Source organism: Lactuca sativa, chromosome 3, assembly GCF_002870075.4.
Source record: "Lactuca sativa cultivar Salinas chromosome 3, Lsat_Salinas_v11, whole genome shotgun sequence".
Taxonomy (NCBI): Eukaryota; Viridiplantae; Streptophyta; class Magnoliopsida; order Asterales; family Asteraceae; genus Lactuca; species Lactuca sativa.
Genome location: NC_056625.2, coordinates 986804 through 1014455, shown reverse-complemented (window position 1 = coordinate 1014455; position 27652 = coordinate 986804). Strand labels below are relative to the sequence as shown.

The 27652-nt window shown below is 36.8% G+C and overlaps 1 pseudogene; it reads left to right on the top strand.

The window, feature by feature from the left end:
* Positions 1-280: 280 nt before the first annotated feature.
* Positions 281-27652, top strand: part of LOC111892907 (PLASMODESMATA CALLOSE-BINDING PROTEIN 4-like) — a 35584-nt pseudogene continuing 8212 nt past the window's right edge.

Below are 27652 nucleotides of genomic sequence, written 5' to 3'. Positions count from 1 at the left end.
TCAACATTGTGACTGTGGGGAGACGGGACGAAAACCATGTGCCTGCCAAGTCTCTCTCTCCGTCGATGATGTAACCCCTCTTCGTGGTTCTGTCATGTCTCGCCGGTCACGTCGTCATCGTCGCTGCCGCTCCAACCGGCGGCTTATCTTGCTACATCCCTCGACTATTGTCTGCCACCGCATGAGTGGCGATATTGTACATGTTAATTGTGTGTGCAAGGTGCATTTTATGTTTAGAGCAGCAAACGAGTGTGTGTTAGTCGTATGTGTGTGTGGGTGGATGGCGGGAAGTCTTAAACAACCACAATGGCAGCCAACCATGGTGGTTGCCGCCATATCATCTCCTTCTGCCACCACCAGCCACCGTAAGGAGGTGGCTGTGTGCATGATTTGGTGTAAGAATGAACTTATTTCATGAGTTTAATGATTATATGAATCTCTTTTGGGCAGGAAATGGAAGGAAAATCATCAGCACCTTTCGCCGTTGTTCTGCCACTGCTGGCCACCATCTCCAGTGGCTATGGGCTTTTAGGTGCTTTTGGATAGATTTTTGGAGTGCTTTTGGTATTTCTTTGGCCCAAGATCATAACCACCACCACCGTGAGGTGGTGGCTGCCGCTGTGAACCACCGCCAGCCACCACGGCTCGAAGTGGTAGTGGGTGGTACCCGACTTGATTAGACTTTAATTAATGTAAAAATTAACTATTGGATTAATTGGTTTCTTGATTTGGTTGGAAACCCTAATTAGGGTTTAGAAAACCCTAATTTTGGAAATGTGTATTTTGGATTTTTCGGGACCCGCTTTTGGACCATTAGATTTGGAATTTTGAATTACACCCAACAATAATGGATGTTTGGACTAGTGGAGTGATGAACTTAATGGATTAAGTCCTTCATAGGTTAAGTAAGAACACTTAACCCAAATCGTCATTTTATGTGAAAACCCCTAATTGGGTTTGGGTTCTTATTGGGCCATTTCTTGGACTAACTTGATGTGGGCCTTCGTGGGCCAAATGGGGAACATGTTTATGGACTAAGAAAATTGTTGGGCTTTAGGATAAGGCTCATAAGAGAGGCCATAATTGGGGAACATAGGTGGGCTATAATTGGGCCTTGATGATTATGAGATATTAGACCATCATAATGCCAAATGTTTGGGCTAGGATAAATGGTTGGGCCATAAGATAAGTTCGTGTAAAGGTTTGGGCCCAATTTGGAAAATTGGGCCATATGTTGGGCCTTGGTTCATTGATTGGTTTTTGGGCTTTCAGAGTGTGTGTTTGGACCTTGGTTTTGGACCAAGTTAGGTTAAGGGTAAAATAGTCTTTTACCCCAAACATATACTTATGGTTATGTATTGGAACCAAATTATTAATTGGGTGTTGTTTTGATATGGACAGTTCAGGAATCTGTCATCCAGCAGCTAGGGTTTTATCCGCGGGACTTCAGCAGTGTAAGGTGAGTCTCCTCCCCACACCAATGGGTCGAAGGCACCAAGGTCGGACCATTCAGTTAGTTGTAGTGTTTATTGTAGATTCACTACTGATATGTTTGGTATGCATCTATATGTGGTATGCTAATGATTATGTGGTATGCTATTTGACTATGTGGTATGTGGTACGCTAGTTGTCTTTGTGATACTTGCATGGAAGACCATGAGGGGAGCCCATGTCGCTTGGATGTAAGACCATGTGGGTGAGCCCATGACTTTTTAGGTAAAGACCATGGAGGAGACCATGGCACTTGGATGTAAGACCATGTGGAGGAGCCCATGGCTTTTCAGCTAAAGACCATGAGGGGAGCCCATGTCACTTGGATGTAAGACCATGTGGGGGAGCCCATGGCTTTTCAGCTAAAGACCATGGGGGGATCCCATGACACTTAGGTGTAAGACCATGTGGGGGAGCCCATGGCATCCTGGAGTAAGACCTTGGGAGGAGCGATCCTTATATGTTTATATGATATGGCAATGTGATTGATATGACTTATGTGATTGATATGGTTTATGTAGTTGTTATAGCTAGTATCGATTATGTGCATATGTGGACTGTGTGAGGTATGCTATGATGGTTTATATCCATAAGAACATCCTATGTGCTCATGCAAACCCTAATGCTTGGATCTAGGTTTCTCTATTGTACATGCATTCATCCAAGACTTTAAACCCTAGATCTAGCATGTGATAATCGATATTAACATAAGAAAAAGGGTTTAGATCTTACCTTGATTGTTATGTAGCAATAACAATCTCAAATCCTCCTTGTAATTGTCTTCTGAAAGCTTAGAGTCACAAGTGTCACTCCTCTAATGGCTCACAAACACCAAGAGCAAGAGGATGAAGAAGGAGAAGAGGAGAGGCACCCAAAAACCGTCTAGAACCCTTAGGAAACTCTTAGCCACGTTTTTGGTGCCCTAGGGGTCCTTAAATATGTGAGGCTATTAGGGTTATCTAACAAGGAAACCCTAATTTGAATGCTTAGGCCCTAAGCAGTCCATAGACTCCCTCCTTAGAGGCCTTGGATGATTTCTAATGGGTTTCCCCATAGAATTCGTTCACTCCATCCTCTATGAAGTCCATTAGCCTAATATTCCACTATCACACAATTGACAGTTCTAGTCCCCTTTATTTAATTAATATCTTTTAGCCACAAAATTAATTATTGACTAATATTAATTAAGCAATATGATTTCTCCTTTAATATATAATTCTCATAATATATTAATTAATCATAATTAATCCTCTCTCTCCATAATTCATCCTATCAAGTTGCTTTAATGAAGGCAACCCAAAAGGACCATGCACCATCGGGTCAAGTACATACCAAAATAGTTATGAACTTAGACACTAATCCAACAGTTTGCCACTTGGATAAGTGTAATAACTATTCTACATATGACTTCAGATCCTGATCCACAATCGTAGCTTCAAAAGCCGTTGTCAACTCTGATCTTATCAGATAGCGTGTCCTTTAGATAAGGGATCATATATTCATCCATTCTTGATATCGTATAGACGTGAGACATGGATTTAAATCATTCTCTCAGTCTATGTGTTGTTTCCTGATTTCCGATTTATGACGACTGATAACAGACTACAAGTGAACACATCAACTTAGTCCCGACTTGGCCAAGCGCTTAGATGTCATCACTAAATCATCGAGGGGCCCACATATATCTATTTTATCCCACTTTGGGTAAAAGGAACAAATAAACTTCGACTCAATGCTCGCTTGTACTCACTCACCGAATTACACACAACAATACGTTTTATAACACCAAGTTACTGGTGCGTTTGCATATTATCAATGTGTAACCGACTCACAAGATACAACTTACACATCTCGGTTTCAAGAATATAAGATATTATCATCTCACCAATCACTCGTGATAAAATCCATGAAGCGATCCAAGTGAGCGTGGGTTTATTCCAATACTCTAATCTTATAGTAGCACTCATGAACCCTGCAGCAAAATTTTGCTATGTCTAAAACACTTTAGACAATCTACAGTTAGATTCATGACAATCTTCTTTCATACCTACTCCCAAAGGAAGTCAAAACATGCAAAGTGAAACACAAGAATAATCAAACCCAATATGGCCCCAAATTTTGAGTATAAATAAAACTCCTTTTATTTAATCACCATATTGATTACACATTATTCATTATATAATGTTTCGGGTAATCAACTTATTACTTGAAGTATAACAACAATTGTCCCATGCACTTAGCATGCACACTATGTTTACTTATGGTCCTTACTTTGTGAAATAGTATAATTGAGTAACATTTTTAATCACACTCATTTCACAATTCCTAATCCATTAGTGTAAGAATACAAAATTCTCGCCACTACTAGAATATGTTAGATTCTAACATTTTATGCAACAATCCTTTCATAATGTCACGGCGCCAAAGTCACCAAGACTTTGCCAATGAAATCACAAAGTGCTCTATTGGATATTGTTCCAAGACAATTCCATAGACATGAAGTCTCATATTCAAAGTACATTCCTTTGAACATCCTTCTTGCATAAAAGTTTCTAATCTAGACATTTATTCTCGATATTCAACTCCCAATATGGAAACATTTCCATATTTTCCATATAACAACTCATTCTAAATAGAATCTTATCTATTCATAATAATGTCAATATGGTCCATCCATGACTATAGTTTCAACTGTCCACAAGCGACCAATCCTTGGCGAACCTTAGATTGTCCTTGGCAGTTGTTTAATTATTTTAGTCAAAACCGGTTTTATTTCCTTTTTCCCTCTAAATGCCCTAGGCACTTGGAAAATTTTAAAATGGTCGAATATTACAGCATATGCAATCGAGCGTACGATTCATAATGAAAAATGTGATACTTTACCAGTTTCTTATTATAATATCGTCATAATATTTCTATTTGCCATGTTCTCAAAGTTCGAACTATGAAGAGGGATGTTGTAATCATAATCGAACTTTGAGAATGCAAATAATAAATATACCCTTGACTAAATTCAATTAAAATTTCTTGATCTAAGCTTTTAGATTGGAAACGAAGTATAACATTCTCTCCCTTAATTATAGCAAAAACAACTTTTCTACCCCTGCAACTTTGCAAAGTGAAACTTTTGTTTTTCTGTAATTAATATCGCCAACTTGCAATACTTAAATAATAATCATGCTCCCACTAACATGATGATTATATCCATTCCGACATAACATTTATGCTCCCACTAGCTTTGACACGTATTTAGAAACCAGCTAAACTTCTAGAAAACAATACATATTGACTTCCAAATTTCATTGTTTCTAATACGATATGCTTCGATAAGCCTTTATATAAGCTTCTCAAAATCACATACCTTTCCTTCGACAAATCACATGTGTGTCTAAACTAATTCAGAACTTATTTTACTAAGTCCCAATTGTTCAAACTAATTGCCAAATCTCACAATTCGAACTATGAAGAGGGATGCCGTAATCATAATCGAATTTGAGAATGCAATTTACATAATCGCTATCTTCTTAAAATCTCTCTTACTGAAAGCGTTTCCTCACAATCGTTTTCATGAAGGAGAGAAACCTTATAACACTTAGATTTTATGGTGTATGTGTTCCTATCCATGTGAATTTTCCATAAGCATAATCGAAAGATAATGTTTGTGACAAATTCAAACTCTTATGGACAAAACTTGTTCATTCTTAATTTCTTGCCATCAAGGGTCCCACCATTGCTTCCAAGTTATCTAGCAGCTCACCTATTCCAGTCAATGTACTTTCATTGAATAAGGTGGTTGCCTTATGCATTTTATTAAGAACTCGTAGAACTCATATGCATAATCACTCAACAGAATTGGCACATAAAAAGAATTTTTTCGACACGATAGGCTACAAACCTCAAGTCGTGTGCTAGTGTTTAATAGGTTTACTCTTGATTAGTTCTTGAATCTTTTCAATATTTTCAGACTCCCACTGACCTCTTGGCATATTAGATTCTCTTATCAAGAAACATTTATTGATAAACAAATATCCAAGAGTTAGTGTGTGTCTATATCAAGACAAAACATTACACACATTTGGTCTTAGTTGGTCTTTGTCTTATCATAGACATCACAACTTACCAATCTCAAACGTGCAAGAGTAGGAAAAGCAATTTTCTACTTCACATTTGATGTGTGTGTGTCACTCAACTCACAATCTTGGAGTACGATTCTAAGACTTGATTTTGGAACGAAGTATGACTCGTCCTTTTGATTTAACCATTTCAACAATTTCTGATTCCTCTTCTTAGCCATACTAGTGCAATAAGATGTCCTTAGAGGATCAATTGTGATATGGTTCTTAATCATTAAGACGATCATAAAATCTGATACAAAAGTACTCTCCCTTCTTAGATTGGAGAAATTTTTATCTTTCTACCTAAATGATTCTTCTTATTCGTTTGCCATTCATTGAAACTTTTCAATGATTCATAATTACACTTAATCTTGTAAGCATAACCACATTTACCAGACTTTTAGTAAATTATGATGAATAGTCTTATTGTTATTTGTGGTGGACTTAACTAGTGCACAACATTGTGTTCTAGTACTTTAGTTCTTCACTTGACTCACATACTTGTGTGATCAAGGAATTAGTCTTAATTTCCTAAGTACCAAGATTTCCATACATCACACAATACAAGTTGTATGATTCCAAGTTTCTATCCAATTGAAACTTGGCTGATGGGAATCTTTCCTTACTTAGAAAATTTTGACACCACCAAAAATAACATAACTAAGAATCACATCCATTTATAGAAATACACAAACATCAATTTCTCACAACGATTTCATTGCAAGGCTATATATATATATATATATATATATATATATATATATATATATATAAGACAAATCAAAAAAATAATTTTATTCATAAAAGCAGCGGAAAACACGTCCTTAGAATGCAAAATTAACTGAAAAACTATGTAATCAAATATTCCTAACAAATCTATCATAACTTTCTAAGCTCAAAACATGATCTTCGAATCCATGCGATCATGATCCATTTCTTCGTGATCAAACTCGTCTTGTTTTTCCATCAAGCTTCCTCTCTTTTCATTTATCCTGCAAAACATTCAAATGTAATATTATCACATTATGTATTAAGAATCAATGAATAGGAACTTAATGGAGTTAGATAGTGGATTTTACCTGAAGTAGAGCCAAATGTCTTGACTCTCCCATCTCTTAAATCTCTCAGGTAGACTGGGCAGCTTCATCTCCAATACCCCTTCTCTTGGCAATAAAAGCAAATTGACTCTTTTGGAACAGCACACGAAACTACTTCAGACTTTGCCTTTCTGTTATGATCAAACTTTTCGACCATGGCATGCCTTTCGTTGTCCATCGCATATGTTCATAGAGGTCTAGAAGGCAGATTCACTAATCAACTTTGTTTTTCCAGTGCGCCAAATCATCACTGATTCAGCAACAATAAGCAAATAGGTGAGATCGACGAGGGTCACGTCGTGGTCTATCATATAGTACTCTCTTACGAACTCACTATATGAGTCAAGAAGCGACTGAAGAACCCAGTCAACAGCCAGCTCCTCACAAACAACGGCTCCCAACATTAACCTATCAATGTGTGACTTTATCTCTAAGACGTGTGGACACACTGACTTTCCTTCTTCATGTTTACTTGCCAAAAGGGCTTGAGTGAGTTTGAACTTTTCAAGCCTTTGAACTTGTGGGTTAGGTAGAACAATAGGAGGAGGTGGAGGAAGTGAAGCATGATCTCGTGTTCCTCAATCGAATCATGGAATATCATCTTCATGTGGAAAGCTTGTTCCATGGGATTTGGGAAGACTATAGTTGTCATACTTTGACATCTACAAAACGGGAGAAAAATTCAAGTTAGTTGATTGATTGAGTCCTTAATAAATCACCCAAATGAAATATTAAGGCTAGGACCCAACCCGATATTCCACAACTTGGGAGAGGGATGTCGTAACCCAAATTGCAGAACATTTGAAGGTAAGTGAATGACGATTCACTAATTTTCCACCATGAAAAAAGAAAACGATATTAAGTTTTAAATGTATCGAAAACTCCTAGATCCTTTGAGATTCATTGAACCTTTCAATGACATGTTTAAATCTCGATATGTCCCTCGATTTGTGACTGGGATGCCGAGGATCACAAAACAGGGTGTGAATAACCATGCAAACTTACATGGTGCCCCTTGTTGGATAATGTGTCTAAGTCCATAACTATTTATGGTAAATACTTGACCCGACCCGGCATGGTCCATTTGGGTTGCATGGCACCATGAAATCGAATAAACTAAATGAGAGAAATAACACATATGGTTTATTAATATATTATAAGTTCTAATATATTAATAATATTATTTAATTAGTTTTCATCAAGAATTAATTTAGAATTAATTAAGCGATCAAAAGATAACTAGTCAGATATATGGGTAGATTATGTAAATCTTCCATATCTTATATAGTGGGCTAAGAGGCTCCATGGATTGTCAAGCTGGGTTTCACCCATAGGATGCTCCATGGATGCTCCATGGAGTTAACCCATGGATCAAGAAATTAAGAGTCATGGAACATTAGGGTTTACCTAATGTCATACACTATATAAGCAATGTAACTCTCCCTAAAATCGGTGACACTAAGAAACAAGAGGGCTTGGCCGATTTTGAATGTGTTAGAGTACTCTCTCAAGTTTATTCTTTGCATTTGGTGTTGTATGAAGAATTTGAGGCATCACACTTTAGGTGCTAGGCTCACAAGGTTTCAAGGAGCACTTACAACAACAAGGTATGTAGTTCTATCTATTATTCAAGTTAATATTGTTCCCCATGTATGCTAGATAGGATCATAGCCTTGGAAATCAACTTTGCATGATAATTAGACAAACATAGATCCAAGGTTATTAGGGTTGCATGTACACTTAGGAAGTGTTAGAATGCTCAAAACCCATCAGTGGTATCAGAGCTTAGGATTGTTTGTTCGTTATTTGTGCTAAATAGTTGAAAAAAGTCGATTTTGTGCATTCTGTCTGATGAACTCGCTGAGTCCATAGGGGGACTCGCCGAGTTCATGTGAATCTTCAACCTACTCATCGAGTAGGTTCATGCACTCGGCGAGTAGGAGCCTCAGAATGCAGGTTTTCGACTTTAGCTGTTGGAAATGGACTAGAAACATTACCCTAAACTGTTTTGGTACTTGAAAACTTGTTTTAGATGGTGTAATGTCTTTGCTAATCCATTTACAACAACAAGTTATCAAAACTATAAAGTTTTAAGTGTAAGTTTTGATTCATGAAAGTGTTCATGTTCATGTTCTTGATCTTATGATGTTTAGATGATCATAGGAATTGTTAGTAACCTATGTGGTAGATTAATTCTTGATCATTATATGTTTTAATGAGTACATAACTTGTCCTCAAGTTATGAAAAACCAAAAGTCACTTTGCTTTAAAACCATTAAAAGAACTCATGGGTTATAAAAATGAGGAGTCTTCATTTTTAATACCCTAATAAACTCATAAGCTACAAGAAATGAAAAGTTTTGAAAGTTTACAAAACTTGCCCTCAAGTTTTGGAACACGTAAAGTCTTGATTAAAACTTTAGTTCCAACCCTTAGAATTTTAGAAGTTAAAATTCAACCCTTATACTTATAATATTATACTTTACACTTTGTCTAAGTCGTTAGTGGAGCGTGTGTGGTTAACCGACACACTAACTTGGACTTAACAAGGTAGGTAAAGGGTGACTTAATATTTATCATAGTATCATGGAGCGTGTGTGGTTAACCGGCACATCAATTTAGGGGTAATACATTAAGGGTACCAAGTAATTTGCATGGTTACTTCACACCACGTCTTGTGATCCTCGGCATCCCAGTCACAAAACTTGGAGGGCACACTCGAGATTGAAACATGCCTTTGAAAAGTTCATTGAATCTCAAAAGAATCTAGGAATTTCTAAGAACCAAATTAAATATTTTTAATATTTCGACTTTGGTGGAAATTGGTGAATCGTCATTCACCTACCTTTCAAATATTTTATTACTTAGATTACGGCATACCTCTTCTAAGTATAATATATTGTGATTGAGTCCTAGCCTTAATACTACATTTGGGTGTTTTATTAAGGACTATCTCTATTTCTAAACTAAACTTTTCTTCTTTTCAGATGTCTGTAAACACTGCTTCTTCTGGCTCTAATCCTAATGGCTCCTTTTCTCTAATGAACTTGTGTGGGAAAGTCACTTTTGATGGATCCATCTTTAATGAATGGATCAGAAACATCTGAATGATTACCCGCTACGAGGACAAAGAATATGTCCTCGATAAGGAGCTTAAGGAGATTGATGAGACAATTGCTACTCCTCAAGAGATCGCTGACTTTAGGGCACATGAAAGGGATGCCACCAAGGTGGCATGCATCATGACCTCCAAAAGTCCTACGAGGACTACTACCCTTTTTAAATGCACAAAGATTTGATGGAAAGATACCATCAAAGTGCATGACAAGAGAGGTATGAAATCATCTCCTCCATGATAACAACCCGAATGAAGGATGGAGAACCCATCATGGGCCACATGCAGAAAATGCAAAGATTTGTGGACCGCTTGCTGAACCTTAATGTGAACTTCCCCGAGGAGCTAGCAATAAATATTATTTTGCACTCCTTACCTTCATGTTATGATCAATTCCGCATGACATACCACATGAACAAGGAAAAGGTCACTCTCAGCAAACTTCAAGGACTCTTAAAGACCGCGAAAAGTGGTCTTAAGGGTAAGGCGGTTGTTACTACTCCTGCTCCTACCAATTCCGCCCCTGTCTTGGCAATCGGGAAAGGACGAGGGAAGAAGAGAAAGAGTTCTTCGAATGGTACCAAGTTTAGGACCCTTGATGGCTCTTCTTAAAGTGGAACCAAGAAAGGTTTCATCACTCCTTATTCTGACCCAAAAGAGGCGGAATGCTGCTATTGCCATGAAAAGGCACATTGGAAGCGGAACTGCCCAAGGTACCAGCCAGATGTGAAGGATGGGAAAGTTAAACCCAACCATGCAGGTATTTACACTATCTTATCTAATAACTCACCCCATTCTAACTCATGGGTCCTTGATACTGGTTGTGGTATTCATATATGTTCTGATTTTCAAGGACTAAGAAGAAGTGAGAATGTGGAGCAAGGAAGAATAAACTTGATCATGGGAAACAGGAAAGCTTCACATGTCACCAAGATTGGAGTTTATACTTTATCGCTAAGTAGTGGGTTTAGTTTAGATTTGAATAAATGTTGTTATTCGCCAGAAATGGCAATAAATATTATTTCCTTTCATGCATTGTATAAACAAGGTTTCACCTTTTCATTTGATAATTAAGTTGGTTCGATTAATGCTTTCTTTAATAATGTTCTTTATTTTAAAGTAGTACCTTGTGATGGCGTGTATGAAACTGTATATGTGGTTGATAGCTTAGGAAATAATGTATTGTGTGTTGATTCTGTTAATAATAATAACTTGGATAAAGCATCACTATGGCATTGTCGTCTTGGACATATAAGCAAGAAACGCATAGGCCAACTCCAAAAGGATGGAGTCTTGGAGTCATTTGACCTAAAGTCTGATGATAGTTGCGAATAATGCTTACTTGGAAAAATGACAAAGTCACCCTTCACAAGTTCTTGTGAGAGGGGTGAAGGTTTGTTGGATCTTGTGCACACGGATGTGTGTGGACCATTCAAACATGCCACAAGGGATGCTAATCGTTATCATTTGACTTTTACTGATGATTATAGTAGATATGGAAATGTATACTTAATCAAGCATAAGTCAGAGACTTTCGAAAGGTTTAAGGAATTTAAACAGGAAGTCGAGAATCAATTGGGCAGGAACATTTAGATGCTTCGATCCAATCGAGGTGGTGAGTATCTTAGTTCAGAGTTCCTCGACTATCTTAGGGAATGTGGGATTGTCTCACAATTGACACCTCCCAGGACACCTCAGTTGAATGGTGTGGATGAGAGGCGTAATCGAACCTTGTTGGATATGGTTCATTCCATGATGAGTCGAGCTTCGCTACCAATCTCATTCTGGGGGTATGCCTTAAAGACTGTCGCCCATATTCTTAATCTAGTCCCTACAAAGAAAGTTGCCAAAACTCCTCACGAGATGTGGACTGGTAAAGTACCTAACTAGACCACATCAATATTTGGGGTTGCGAGGCTTTTGTGAGGCGCGGGTCTCATGATAATCTAGAACCCCGAAGCGAGAGGTGTATTTTCATCGGCAACCCACAAAGATCCGTTGGTTACCTCTTCTACAAACCTAGTGATAATGTGGTCTTTGTAGCAAGAAGATAAGTCTTTCGAGAGAGAGAATTTATAAGCCAAGGAGAAAGTGGGAGGCAAATTGACCTTGAAGAACTTCAAGGGTCAAGTGGTGAAGGAACTTCAAACCCTAGCCCTTAACTTGAGGAGGAAACTCTTGTTGAGCCAATTGACGAGTTTGTACCTCTGAGGCATTCCACGAGAGTTAGGAATGCACCTGGGCATTACTATGGTTTCCATATTACTGTGGAAGTTGAGACACTTATTAGTGATGAGACACTAGTAGGTCTGGATGAACCTAACAGCTACACGGAAGCCATGGCAGGCCCTGAGTCTGCTAAATGGAAAGAGTATATGGATAGCGAGATACAGTCCATGTATGACAATCAAGTTTGGACTTGGTTGAGAATGTATCATGTCGTAAGATTGTAGGGTGCAAATGGATCTTCAAGAAGAAGACAAACATGGATGGTAATGTACACACTTATAAGGCTCGACTGGTCGCAAAGGGCTTCTCTCAAACTCCTGGAGTGGATTATGATGAGACTTTTTCTCCAGTAGCCAAGATTAAGTCTATTAGGGTTATGTTAGTCATAGCTGCATTTCATGACTATGAAATATGGCAAATGGATGTCAAAATCGCTTTCCTTAATGGAAAGTTGACTGAAGATGTTTACATGAGTCGGCCAGAAGGTTTTGTTAGTAACGAGTACCCTAATAGAGTGTGTAAGCTCGAGAAATCCATTTATGGATTAAAGCAAGCACCTCGTAGATGGAATCTTTGCTTTGATGAGAAAGTCGAGGAATTTGGCTTTTCTAGGAGTGAAGATGAATCTTGTGTGTATGTCAAGGCTAGTGGGAGTATTGTTAGCTTTTTGGTATTGTATGTGGATGACATACTACTCATAGGAAATGACATCCCAACTCTACAGGAAGTTAAGTCCTGGCTTGGGAAGTGTTTCTCTATGAAGGACCTAGGAGAAGTTGCCTATATTCTAGGGATAAGGATTTTGAGAAACCGGAGTAAAAGACTAATTGGACTTAGTCAAAGTAACTACTTGGACAAGGTGTTGAAGAGATTCAGTATGTAGAACTCCAAGAAAGGAGAGTTACCCATCCAGAGTAACGCCAGATTGAGTAAGACACAAAGCCCAAGTACCGAGGCTGAGATAGCAGAAATGAGTCAAGTACCTTATGCTTCAGCAGTAGGCTCGATCATGTATGCTATGACGTGTACTCGACCTGATGTAGCCTTTGCCTTGAGCATGGTTAGCAGGTATCAGGGGAATCCTGGCAAGGCACACTGGACTGCGGTAAAGTATATCCTCAAGTACCTACGGAGGACTAAGGCCTGGGTCCTTACCCTCAGCGGGAGTGAAGCCTTGAGAGTTGTAGGGTATAGTGATGCTAGCTTCCAGACTGATAGGGATAATTTCCGCTCTCAGTCGGGCTGGGTCTTTACCTTCAACGGATGAGCAATCACTAGGAAGAGTTCCAAGCATGAGACAGAGTATATAGCAGCGAGCGAGGCAGCAAAGGAGGCAATATGGCTAAAGAACTTCATTGGAGACCTTGGTGTTGTACCAGCTATAAAGGAGACCATGGAAATTTTCTGTGATAGTGAAAGTGTTGTTGCCTTAGCCAAGGAACCAAGGGATCACGGAAGATCCAGACACATCGACAGAAAATATCATTTTATCAAACATTGCATAGAAGAAGGAATCCTCATGGCAAATAGGGTATCATCGGATGAGAACCCAGCAGATCCCTTCACGAAGGGACTGAGTAGGGTTAAGCATCTCCAGCATGCTCGGAGCATAGGGCTGAAGGATGATATAAGTTTTAGTAATTAGATAAATTATGAAATTGTAATGTGTAATTGACATTTGATGATGAATAAAAGTTGTGTTTATTTATGAGTAAAGTGTTACTATCTTTTGTCAATCGTTTACTATAATTTCTTTTGCATGTTTTGACTTCCAGAATAGTATGTTGTGGTTTCACATATTATTCAAACTTTCCACAGTCAGTGATATCTTGGAAGTAGATATGAAGTAAGACTGTCATGAAGTTGGTTGTAGGTGTCAGGATATAAGACAACACTTCATGAGTGCTCATAAGTTCTGAGTATTGGAATCAACCCATGCTCACTGGAATCACTTCATGGAATTTTATCTCGAGTGATCGTGAGACGGTAATATCATATAAGTCTTCAAACCTAGAGATATGATTTGTTGCCTATGAATTGATTATGCATTGATTGTACGAAAACGCATTGGTAACTCGATGTTATAAAACGTGCTTTTGTGTATAATTCAACTAGTAGTAGAACAAACATATGAGTCGAAGTTTATCTGTTCCTTCTTGGATTAGAAGCTGATATCTGGGCCCCTCGATGATTTTGTTTTGACCTATGTACCGGGCCCGGTCAGAACTAAGTTGATGTGTTCAATTAAATTCTTTGTCAAACAAATCGGAAATCGGGAAACAAACTGCTGGACAATAAGTAATACATTGTTCCATGTAATTGTACGGCTGATATCTAGAACTGAGGATTATATGATCACTTATCTTAAATGGCGTATCAACATCTTCTCAGTTCCGAGAGACCTTGAAAGAGCTACAATTGCCGATCGGTTTCTGAAGTATTGCATTTATAGTTATTAGACTTATCCAAGTGGGAGACTGTTGGATAAGGTGTCTAAGTCCATAACTATTTCTGGTAAATACTTGACCCGACCCGGCATGGTCCATTTGGGTTGCATGGCACCATGCAATTGAATAAACTAAATGAGAGAAATAACACATATGGTTTATTAATATATTATAAGTTCTAATATATTAATAATATTATTTAATTAGTTTTGATCAAGAATTAATTTAGAATTAATTAAGTGATCAAAAGAGGCTCCATGGATTGTCAAGTTGGGTTTCACCCATAGGATGCTCCATGGAGTTAACCCATGGATCAAGAAATGAAGATTCATGGAACATTAGGGTTTATCTAATGTCACACACTATATAAGCAATGTAACACTCCCCAAAATCGGTGACACTAAGAAACAAGAGGGCTTGGCCGATTTTGCATGTGTTAGAGTATTCTCTCAAGTTTATTCTTTGCATTTGGTGTTGTGTGAAGCATTTGAGGCATCACACTTGAGGTGCTAGGCTCACAAGGTTTCAAGGAACACTTACAACAACAAGGTATGTAGTTCTATCTATTATTCAAGTTAATATTGTTCCCCATGTATGCTAGATAGGATCATAGCCTTGGAAATCAACTTTGCATGATAATTAGACAAACATAGATCCAAGGTTATTAGGGTTGCATGTACACTTAGGAAGTGTTAGAATGCTCAAAACCCATCACCCCTAATGTTACAGTCACCTATTCGATGTGTCGGTTAACCACACACGCTCCACCGAACTATAACAAACATTGAGTCACCCTTTGCTACGTTTGCTTAGAACCATTTAGTATGCCGGTTAAGCACACACGCTCCACTAGCGTCTTCACAAGGGTACAAAGTGTAATTTCATGGGATTGCATCAATTCCACTTTTGCCTAAAGTAACTAAGATTGGGAATTTTGTAAAAAAACATTTAGTTACTTTATACTTCATTATACTTTTAATGGAAAGGGTTTGCCCTATCCTACCCGTTTGGCTAACGACCCTCCACCAATCAAGGAAGCGGTGGGTGAGATTGGACACCCATTAAACGACCATTTTATAGGCCATAACCTTATACCCCCCCTTATAGATCGACTTCGTGAATGAGGCCTACTAACGGTAAGACTAGCTGTTTAAGTTATACATATATAATATTAGACTTTTAATGTTATATATAGTATAAGGGTGTATTTTACACTTTTGAAACACTAGGTGGTCTAATTTAATAAATTACACTTTTAATTTAATTAAATGTAAACCATATCACTATGGATTTATTAACTCTCTTTTAATTATACACTTAATTAATTTAATAAAACCATAAGGGTGTAATTTGAACTTTTTCAAAAATTAGGTTTTTAGAATTTAACATTTTAAAATTAAACTTTTAATTAAAATTTAAATTCCAAAACTTGAGGGCAAATTTTGAAATATTTCAAAACTATTAGATCAAAACACAAATAAGGCAATTAAACAATTAATTGGTGATTATCTAATTATGACCTAATTCAATTTTATGAAAGATAATGATCAAATAATCCAAAAAATCAACATTTATCATATAAGGAAGTAAACATTTGACTAATTTGAAATGATCTCTTATTTTGGAAAGGATAATCATCCAATATCAATAAAATTCATAATTTTATCAATAAAAAACAATTTGGAAATTATCCCACAGCAAAATAGATAGGAAATCCTGAGAATCCCTCTTTTTGACAGCATAACTCGCCGAGTTCATCCTACTCGACGAGTTCACTTTGGGACTCGACAAGTTTGTCAGTCAGAGGAGCAAAAAATCGATTTTCTAAGCATGAATGAAACACAAAGCATCAATACAATAGAAACCAACCTGGTGCTGATACCACTGATGGGTTTTAGCCATAAGAACATCCTATATGCTCATGCAAACCCTAATGCTTGGATCTAGGTTTCTCTATTGTACATGCATTCATCCAAGACTTTAAACCCTAGATCTAGCGTGTGATAATCGATATTAACATAAGAAAAAGGGTTTAGATCTTACCTTGATTGTTATGTAGCAATAACAATCTCAAATCTTCCTTGTAATTGGCTTCTGAAAGCTTAGAGTCACAAGTGTCACTCCTCTAATGGCTCACAAACACCAAGAGCAAGAGGATGAAGAATGAGAAGAGGAAAAGCACCCAAAAACCGTCTAGAACCATAAGGAAACTCTTAGCCACGTTTTTGGTGCCCTAGGGGTCCTTAAATATGTGAGGCTATTAGGGTTATCTAACAAGGAAACCCTAATTTGACTGCTTAGGCCCTAAGCAGCCCATGGACCCCCTCCTTAGAGGCCTTGGACGATTTCTAATGGGTTTCCCCATAGAATTCGTCCACTCCATCCTCTATGAAGTCAATTAGCCCAATAATAATATCCAACTATCACACAATTGACAGTTCCAGTCCCCTTTATTTAATTAATATCCTTTAGCAACAAAATTAATTATTAATTAATTGTTGACTAATATTAATTAAACAATATGATTTCTCCTTTAATATATTATTCTCACTAGTTTATAACCCGTGGGAACCACGGTTATAAAATTAATCAAACTTTTATAGTACAAACTCAAAGTTATTAATAAGTTATTTTAAATAAATTATTAACTTAAGAGATATTTTTTATTAGTTATGTGAAATTATAATCATTGATTCAAATAAATATATTAAATTAATTTTTAATATATATTAGATATTTTTTATTTGTGAATTAATGAAAACAATAATTTAAATATTAAAATTTAAAATAGAATCACATTAATGAGGAGGTCTAATAAATTTAAAATGAAAAACTAATAGATTGACAAGTGGCAACACATTAATTAAAATGTATAATATGGTGACACATGGAAAAAGAGCTACTCTTTTATTAGTATAGAGAATATATATATATATATATATATATATATATATATATATATATATATATATATATATATATATATATATATATATATATATATCAAATAACAAGGAAAATTTTGGTAGGAAGGTAAGAAATTTTTTATATGCATGTTTTCTTAGTAAAAAAATGAAATGAATCATTAGATGATTCACAAGAAAAAATTCCAAAAAAAAACACCATCATGATTCATTTTTAGGTAAATCAAGAAAAAAAAAAATCATTTTTATAACAATTTTAATGAATATCAACAAAATCATCATAAAAAAGAATCATCGAAATGTTTTTTCGGGATTTTTTTTGATGAATCATGTTATCATTGATTCATTTAGTGATTCATTTGTTTTGTTTGCCAAAAAAATAATTCGAAAAAATATTTCTTACCTACCTACCAAAAAAAATTTCTTACCGGATGGATATATATATATATATATATATATATATATATATATATATATATATATATATATATATATATATTATTTTCCTCTAATGTTAATTCACTATCCAATATTAATTATCAATAGTATATTGAATGATGTTTGATAGTTGATGTTGGGTAGTGCTTTTTTTCCTCTAAGAACGTGACTTGTGCTTATTTTCGACTTTTTGATGCCCCCTCAAAATGCTAGGCTTTGGTGTAATTATAATTGTTAGTTGTTATTTGTTTTCATTTTATATGTTAGTAGGTGTGACACCCGTGTATTACACGGGTTGATTTAAAAAAAGATTAAACATTAAATTAAAATGTAAACATAAAATATTTTTAATATATAATTTTAAAATAAGAAATGAAGAAAATTATTTATTGCAATTTAATATATATATATATATATATATATATATATATATATATATATATATAATACTTTACATATATAAGTAGATGACTTTAATTTTAAAATTAAATTGAAACAAATCAAAAATTGACAAGTGGATAATATTTATTTCAAAAATACCACAAAATGACAAATGTCAAAACTAATAAGAGATTGACATGTGGCAAAAAAAACCTTCATTTATTAAGGAGGATAATATATTAATAAATCATAATTAATCCTCTCTCTCCATAATTCATCCTATCAAGTTGCTTTGGTGACGGCAACCCAAAAGGTTCATGCACCATCGGGTCAAGTACATACCAAAATAGTTATGGACTTAGACACTAATCCAACATGTTATGGGGAACTCACTAAGCTTCGTACTTACAATTTTGTTTATTGTTTCAGGTATCATCGGTTTGGAAAGGAAATGCCAACTTGATCGCAACACACACACCCGTGTTTTCCGCTTTATGTGATTTTGGGATGTAACTCTGATAAACATTTTAATTTATGTAATGTTTTGAATGATTGGATGGAGTGACATTTGCATTTGACAATAATGAAAAATGAAATTTTTACCCTTGACTTTTGGGTCGTTACACTAGTCTAAGGTTTTTGTTGTGTTTTGAGGGGAAATATCAAAGCTAAAAAGGTAAAGATGGGAAGAGGTTCTCCTGTGCACTTGTTGCAAATAAGGAGACAACATGGGACCATGTTAAATGCGTCATAAATGTACAACCTAATAGTCAATTCCTCTTTATGTAAGACACATACTAGTAAAATAATAAAAAATAAAATGAGGGTGGGGGGGGGGGGGGGGGGTTGCTTAGAATTAAATATAAAAGTAACAATGAAATAAAATAAATAAAATTCAATAATAAAAAGGTATTTCAGTTGTGTTGTGACTCTCCTAATTATGCAATCAATCCATATTTGGTTATTTAAAATGCATTTTATCTAAGATGACAATGAAAACCACTAAAAAGCTCTAGTAAGTTATCTTTTACATAGTTAATTAACCAAATCAAACTCTTCAGTTAATCCTAACTTTTTACTAACCTAATGAAACAAACCTTTAATAGAGTCAAAAAAAGAAACATTATGAACAATGTAAAATTCTTAGCAATACTCAATACTTCTCATCAGTTCGGTAGCATAAAAATATGTGATTTTCAGTTTATAACATAATCAAATCCCACCGTGGAACCGATCTGTTACTTATTACTTGTTACCAATTGATTAAAAAACTACAGATTTTTACAGCCGATTAACTAGACCTAATTTAAATCTAAATTAAATGATCAAGCTAAAAATAATTAAAAATAACATTCATTATGCATACAACTGAAACCACTAAATAGAATCACAAAGTAAAAAACCAAAGCTAATTATTACTTACATAATAAGTTGAAGTCTTTATAGGACTGAAAACTATGGGCTTTATGTAACATCCTGATGATGATTTATTTCCAAATTAAACCCTAAGTATGAAGATTTATTGTATTTAGACCTTGTGTTTGATAAATGTTGCAAAATGGCCCATAGTGGCATTTTTGTAATATTTGGCCCGAGGTCACATACGTTGGGCGTACCTAGCATAAGCAGCACATACGTGCATGATTCCCAAACCCTAATTTTAGGGTTTGAACCCTATTTAAATATCCTTAAGTCCCCAACCTAGCTTCTTTCACTAGCCTCCAACCCACCTGCGTCCCCAAACAAACCCTAATATACTTTTTATTGGAATAGTGTCTAACGTTGTAACTATATTTGGCAAGTATTTGACCCGGTTGAACATGGTCCTTTTGGGTTGCCTTCACCATAGCAACTTGACAGGATGACTTATAATGAGAGAAGAAATATTATTAATATATTATGAGAATAATATAAGGAATAATAATATTGTTATTTGATTAATATAAGTCATAAATTAATTAGGAATTAATTTGGTGACTTAAAGAGGTTAATTGAATAAAGGGGCATAAACTGTCAAATGTGTGATAGTTGTATTTTGGGCTATGAATCTTTATGGATGTGAGGGTGGACGATTTTAGGGTTTGGAGAAACCTAGAAATCGTCCAAGGCCTAGTCTATAGGGATCATTGGATTGCTTAGGGCCTAAGTTATTCAATTAGGGTTTAAGGTGTAACCCTAGTAGCTTATAGTATATATAGACCCATTGGGTGGAGGAAATCGGCACTCATGCAAGACAAGAAACCCTAGGGCCGATTTTCTCACCCTCCTCTCTCTCTATTATCATCCTCTTTCTAATTGGTGTTTGTAAGCCATTAGAGGAGTGACAATTGTGACTCTAAGCTCCAAAGACAAGAAGATTCAACCAAGCAACTCAAGGTATTCCTTTAGATCTGATTTCATATGTTATAATTTGAATATTTATACTAGATCTATAAATAAAAGTCTTGGATACATTGCATGTTCAATTAGAGAAACCTAGATCCAAGCATTAGGGTTTGCATGTGCACATAGGAAAGTTCTTATGGCTCAAACCCATCAGTGGTATCAGAGCCTTGATTGGTTTCTATTAAATTGATGCATTGGTTGATTGCTTGTTGATTGCAAAATTCGATTTTTGTCCATCTGCCTGATGAACTCGGCGAGTTCCATAGTGGACTCGGCGAGTAGGCCTCAACTCGGCGAGTCCATTGTGGTACTCGGCGAGTTCGAGTGTCAGATGGAGCTAGTTTCGGGATTTCTTGCTATTTTTCTTATGGAAACTTGCCTTAATCTTTATGGGTCAATAAAATTCGAATTTTAACATATATGTGAGTATATTCTTGACCTAACAAAAGATATTTACCAATTAGTTGAATAATAATTTCCTTATATGATATTAATTGATTATTTTAATTTAATTGGTGAATTGTTTTGCAAGAAACATTTAAATAAATCAAATATGGATAATTATGAGATTAAATGGTTAATTTAAATTATTTGTTATTTGATCCCTTATGTTTTGAAAAGTTTAAAACTAATCCTCAAGTTTTGAAATTTAGTTTTGTGATTAAAAGTTTAATTTGGACAATTTAAATTTCAAACCCTAGAATTTTACAAAGTTTAAAATTCAACCCTATACTAATATAATATTACAAGACTGATATATATATATATATATATATATATATATATATATATATATATATATATATATATATATATATATATATACATCTATATATGTATAATTAAAATGCTAGTCTTACCGTTAGTAGGCATCATTCACGAAGCCGGTCTATAAGGTGGGTATAAAGTTGCTGCATATAAAATGGCGCTTAATGGGTGTACACTCACACCCACCGCTTGCTTGACCGGTGGAGGGTCGTTAGCCGAACGGGTAGGATAGGGCAACCCTATCTCCTCATTAAAAGTATAATGTTAAAATACAAAGTAACTACATGTTTTTCAAATTCCCAATCCTAGATACTTTAGGAAAAAGTGAATTGATGCAAACCCATGAAATTACACTTTGAACCCTTGCTAAGAAGTTAGTGGAGCGTGTGTGGTTTACCGGCACACTAACTGGTTCTAAGCAAAGGTGGCAAAGGGTGATTCATTGTTTATCATAGTTCAGTGGAGCGTGTGTGGTTTACCGGCACATCGAATAGGTGATAGTAACAATGAAGGCACAGTGTAGATTTGCATGGTTATTCACACCCACTTTGTGATCCTCGGCATCCCAGTCACAAACGAGAGGGGCATATCGAGATTTAAACATGTCATTGAAAAGTTCAATGAATCTCATCGAAATCTAGGAATTCTAAATGCATTTAAAACTTAAGGTTATGTTTTCATGGTGGAGAATTAGTGAATCGTCATTCACTTACCTTCAAATTGTTTGCACGTTGGATTACGACATCCCTTTTTCTAATGTGTAAATAATGTTGTTGGATCCTAGCCCTAATTTTTCATATTGGGTGATAATTAGGGATTCAATTCTAATCAAACTTTGTCCTTTTCTATTTGTAGATGTCGAACGCAAACAATGCTTCTGCTAGCTCATTCACGTTAATGAGCCTTTGCCAAAAAGTGACTTTCGATGGAACAAACTTTAGCGAATGGATAAGATACATTCGCATGATTGCTCGCTACGAGGGCAAGGAGTATGTCCTTGACAAGAAGCTTGAAAAAGTCAATCCAGAAATCGCTACTTCGGTTGAAATGACTGTCTTTGAGACTCATGAGGGTGATGCAACGAAAGTTCATTGCATCATGATAGCCACAATGAACGCCGAATTTCAAAAGTCCTATGAGGACATGTATCCGTACGAGATGCATCAAGACTTATTGGAGAGATAACACTAAAAAGCAAGGCAGGAACGTTACGAGATCTTCACTAACATTATCACTACTAAAATGGGAAATGGAGAATCTCTAACCGTACACTTGCAAAAGATGCAAAGGTATGTCGATCGTCTTCGCAAGTTGAATGTCGACTTTGGGGAAGACTTGGCTATCAACATGGTCCTTCACTCCTTGCCTCCGTGTTACAACCAATTTAGGATGACCTGCCACATGAACAAGGAAGAGGTCACCCTAAGCAAGATCCAAGGGCTCCTAAGGGTTGCTGAGAGCAACCTTAAGGACAAGTCTGTTGCATAAACTCCCAATCCACCCGCTGCTCCTGTTTTGGCTATAGGGCAGGGAAGGGGCAAAAAGAGGAAGGCTCCGTCAAAGAGCCACCGTAAGGGAAAGTCCCGAGATGGTTCCTCTTCTAGTGGGACCAAGGTTGATCCTGCTAAACCCAACCCTAACCCGAAGGAGGCAGAGTGCCACCATTGCCACAAAATAGGGCATTGGAAGAGAAGCTGCTCAGAATATCTGCAAGCCATCAAGGATGGAAAGATCAAGCTGTCTTTCGCAGGTATTTACACAATTAAATCTAATGATTCATCTCATGTTATTTCTTGGGTTCTTGATACCGGGTGTGGTTACCACATTTGTTCTGAATTGCAGGGACTAAGAAGAAATAGGGATGTGGAGCATGGAAGAATAAATCTAATCATGGGAAACAGAAGATCGTCGCCTATTACCAATATTGGAGTGTATTCTTTAGTGCTTAGTAATGGATTAAGTTTAGATTTGAATAATTGTTGTTACTTACCAGATATGGCAAGAAACATCATTTCATTTAATGGTTTGTTTAGACAAGGATTTAGATATTCGTTTAATAATGAGAATGGTTCGATTTATGCTTATCTAAATGGTGTTTTATATTTTGAAGCAATGCCTTGTAATGGAATTTATGAGACTGTTATGATTGTAGATAACCTAGGAAATGATGTTTTTATGCATGGATTCTTCCAATAGTATGGATAAAGCATGTTTGTGGCATTGTCGTCTTGGACATGTCAACAAGAAGCGCATAGCCTAACTCCAAAAGGATGGAGTGTTGGAGTCATTCGACCTTAGGGAAGATGACACGTGTGAGTCTTGTTTGCTTGGAAAGATGATCAAGTCACCCTTCACTGGTATTGTGAGAGGGGTGAGGGTTTATTGGATCTCATACATACCGATGTATGTGGACCCTTTAGATCCACCACAAAGGATGCGAACTGTGACATCCCCATTTTCACGGCCAGAAAAGACCGATTTTGTTTATGCTTTATAGAAATTAGAGTACTTCTTTTAATAAAAATGTTGCGGAATTTGTTCCCAGAAAAACACGAGAAATATGTTATCAAAATATTTTCGAAGAAACATATTTTATTTATGTTAAAACGTTTGGGATGTCATCGTCAATACAGAAACATAAGCATAAACAGAACTTACAATTATTTACACTAGTGATCTACATCTCTTTAAATCTCTCAGTGTAATGTCACTTCATATCAACACCTATGATATAAATAAACTGAGTGGGTCAGGTTGGGAAACCTGGTGAGCACATAGGGTTTTCAACCCACAATAATATAGTTATTATTTTTAAACATCAAACAATCAACCCAATTACCCATTCTCGTTATCCTCACATTACGTCCCTAAAACATCTAACACAAGGGACCTAGTTTAAGGACTATCATTGGGATGGACACTACTGCTAAGGGGATTCCTTAGCAATGAAAGTCCTAAAGGCAACCATATGGGGGATGGAGTACACCTGGTGAGCACACAGTTCACACAGTTCGAATAAACACACAGTTCGAGTAAACACCTATAGGTTGCGAGCCTGCTAGTGTTCCACTGGACTGTCTAGAATAGTCCGTGGTCGTCATGTATACTCCGCTAGATGACTAGATCATCAAGAACATCTATAACAAGGTCTCTCATTATTTTATTTTGTCACACAACAACTATTACATATACCCATGTTTTACCCAACACATTTTGTAGATATAAAATACATATACAGTTTAAATCATTGAAAACATGTCTAAAACGTTCATCTAGCATAGATAGCAAGTATACAAATAATATACACACACAACACGTAATTTATATAAAATACTTCATATCTATGTGTAAGCTGAAAGTAACTATGTACTCACCTGAAAGGTGGTGACTCAGCACTCGAACAGCGCTTCGATACTCTCAAAACGATTTTCCTTCGATAAAACCTAGTACCAAGACCACTAGGGTTTAGTCTAACGATAACCGCGACAAATTGATTAGTCTGACTATTATTAAGCGTTAATAACACTCAATATAACTTATAATAATAGCCCAAATAATTATTTTAAGGACCTAATAACATTCCTATAATTATTTGAAAGCTATATAAAAAATTGCGTAAGCGTAGCACACTTACAGCGAATTTTATCGAAAACCGGAACTTAATTGGAGCAGCGTTTCGAAACCAAAAGGCTCTTTTTCTCGGGACTCCGGGAGCCTCGGGGCTTCCCTCGGGAGCTAGGGATTTTATCTAGGGCTTAGGGGTGGTTTGGGAGCTAGAAAGAGAAAGTATCTTAGAGAGAGAAAGGATATGGTGTGAATATGTGTGAAAAATCCGGATACCCTCGCCCCCCTTTTATAGCTGCGAGGCCTCGGACTACGCTAGGCGTAATCCTTGGCTACGCGGCGCGTACTCCTCGGATAAGGATGCCAGCTTCGCACCAGCTGGCTCGCACCCATTCTCAGACCCGGACCAGATCAAATACGCTGGGCGTACCCAGCTTCGGACGCGGGGCGTAGCGAGACTTCGTGGCGATCATCGGATGCGAGGCGTGATCAGCAAGCAACGGTCCAGATCATGCCACGTCATCGATTTAGCAACAGACTTCGCAAATTTCACTCTCGACTTCTAAAAATTATAACTTTCGCATACTAGCACCATTTTTTACTTTCTTTATATCCACGCGAAGGTGGGAACGTACTTTACAACTTTCGTTTAGACTTCGTCGGCTAACTTTGACTCGATTTTAAATTTTATATTATTAACAGGCCGAGACAGGATTGGTCCGTTAAATCCTCATAACTTCTTCATCCGACGTCCATTTTCGCCCATCTTTTTCTCGTTACGCTACTCTTAACGAGGTCATCGGTTCTCGTTCAGGTCGTGTCGGCTAAAAACCGTTCGATCTAATATTCGAATTTCGGGCTGTACACTGCTAATCCGAAACTTCGAAAAATCATAACTTCTTCATACGAAGTCAGATTTGGGCGTTCTTTTTATCGATGTTCTTAGTTTAACGTATTATACAACTTTTGTTTATATCGCTAAGGCTAAATCTCGCTCTATCGTAAATTCACTATTTACGCTTCCTGGTGTCATGCCGGTTCCGATGCGAAACTTCGACGGGTAATAACTTCTTCGTTATAACTCGGATTTCGGCGTTCTTTATATGTACGGAAACCTTGTGACATATCCTACAACTTGGTTAAGATTATTTATTTCTAAATACTCTTTTCTCGAAAAGTCGTTTTCGACCCTTATTGCCTCTAATTTAACTAGCCCGGATTTGCGGGCGTTACACGAACCGCTTCTATGTGACTTTCACCGATGATTATAGTAGATATGGGTATATTTACTTAATCAAGCACAAGTCAGAAATGTTTGAAAATTTCAAAGAATTCAAACATGAAGTGGAGAATCAATTGGGCAGGGAAATCAAGATGCTTCGATCCGATCGAGGAGGAGAGTACCTAAGTCTTGAATTCCACGACTATCTCAAAGAATGCAGAATAGTTTCTCAATTAACGCCACCTGGGACACCGCAGTTGAATGGTGTAGCAGAAAGGCGTAATCGAACCTTGTTAGACATGGTTCGTTCTATGATGAGTCGTGCTTCACTACCTATCTCATTCTGGGGGTATGCCTTAGAGACTGCCGCCCATATCCTTAACCGAGTCCCTACTAAGAAGGTTGCCAAAACACCTCACGAGATGTGGACAGGGAAAGATCCCTCGTTGGCACATATCAAGGTTTGGGGTTGCGAGGCTTTCATAAGACGAGATACTCACGACAAGCTCGAACCTCGTAGTGAGCGATGTATTTTCATCGTTTACCCGCAGAAATCGTTTGGATATCTCTTCTATAGACCGAATGACAATGTTGTATTCGTTGCGAGGAGAGGGGTTTTCCGAGAGCGAGAACTCATAAGCGAAGGAGACAGCGGGAGGCATATCAAACTTGAAGAGATTCGAGAATCGAGTGATGAAGGAACCTCTACCGCTGACGCTCAACCCGAGGAGGAAACTCCGGTTGAACCAATTGACGAGTCCTTACCTCTTAGACGTTCCGAAAGAGTTAGAGTTAAACCCCAATTTTATGGTTTTCATATTACTACCGAAGGGGACACGTATATTAGTGATGGTACACTAATAAATCTAGATGAACCTAATAGCTATAAGGAAGCCATGGCAGGCCCGGAGTCTGCAAAATGGAAAGAGGCAATGGACAGGGAGATTCAATCCATGTATGACAACCAAGTTTGGAATTTGGTTGATAATGTGCCCGGACGTAAGACCGTTGGGTGCAAATGGATCTTCAAGAAGAAGACCGACGTGGATGGGAATGTATACACATATAAGGAGCAATTGGTTGCGAATGGCTTTACTCAAACTCCCGGAGTTGACTATGATGAGACCTTCTCACCAGTTGCGAAGATAAAGTCTATTAGGGTGATGCTAGCTATTGCCGCATTTCATGATTATGAGATATGGCAAATGGATGTCAAGACCGCTTTTCTTAATGGGAAGTTGGCTGAGGATGTTTACATGGCTCAGACGGAAGGTTTTGTTAATCCGAAGCATCCAAATAGAGTGTGCAAGCTTGAGAGGTCCATTTATGGGCTTAAGCAAGCGTCTCGCAGATGGAATCTTTGCTTTGATGAGAAAGTCAAAGATTTTGGATTTGTACGAAGTGAAGATGAATCATGTGTATATGTCAAAGCCAGTGGGAGTATAGTTAGCTTCCTCGTTTTGTATGTCGATGACA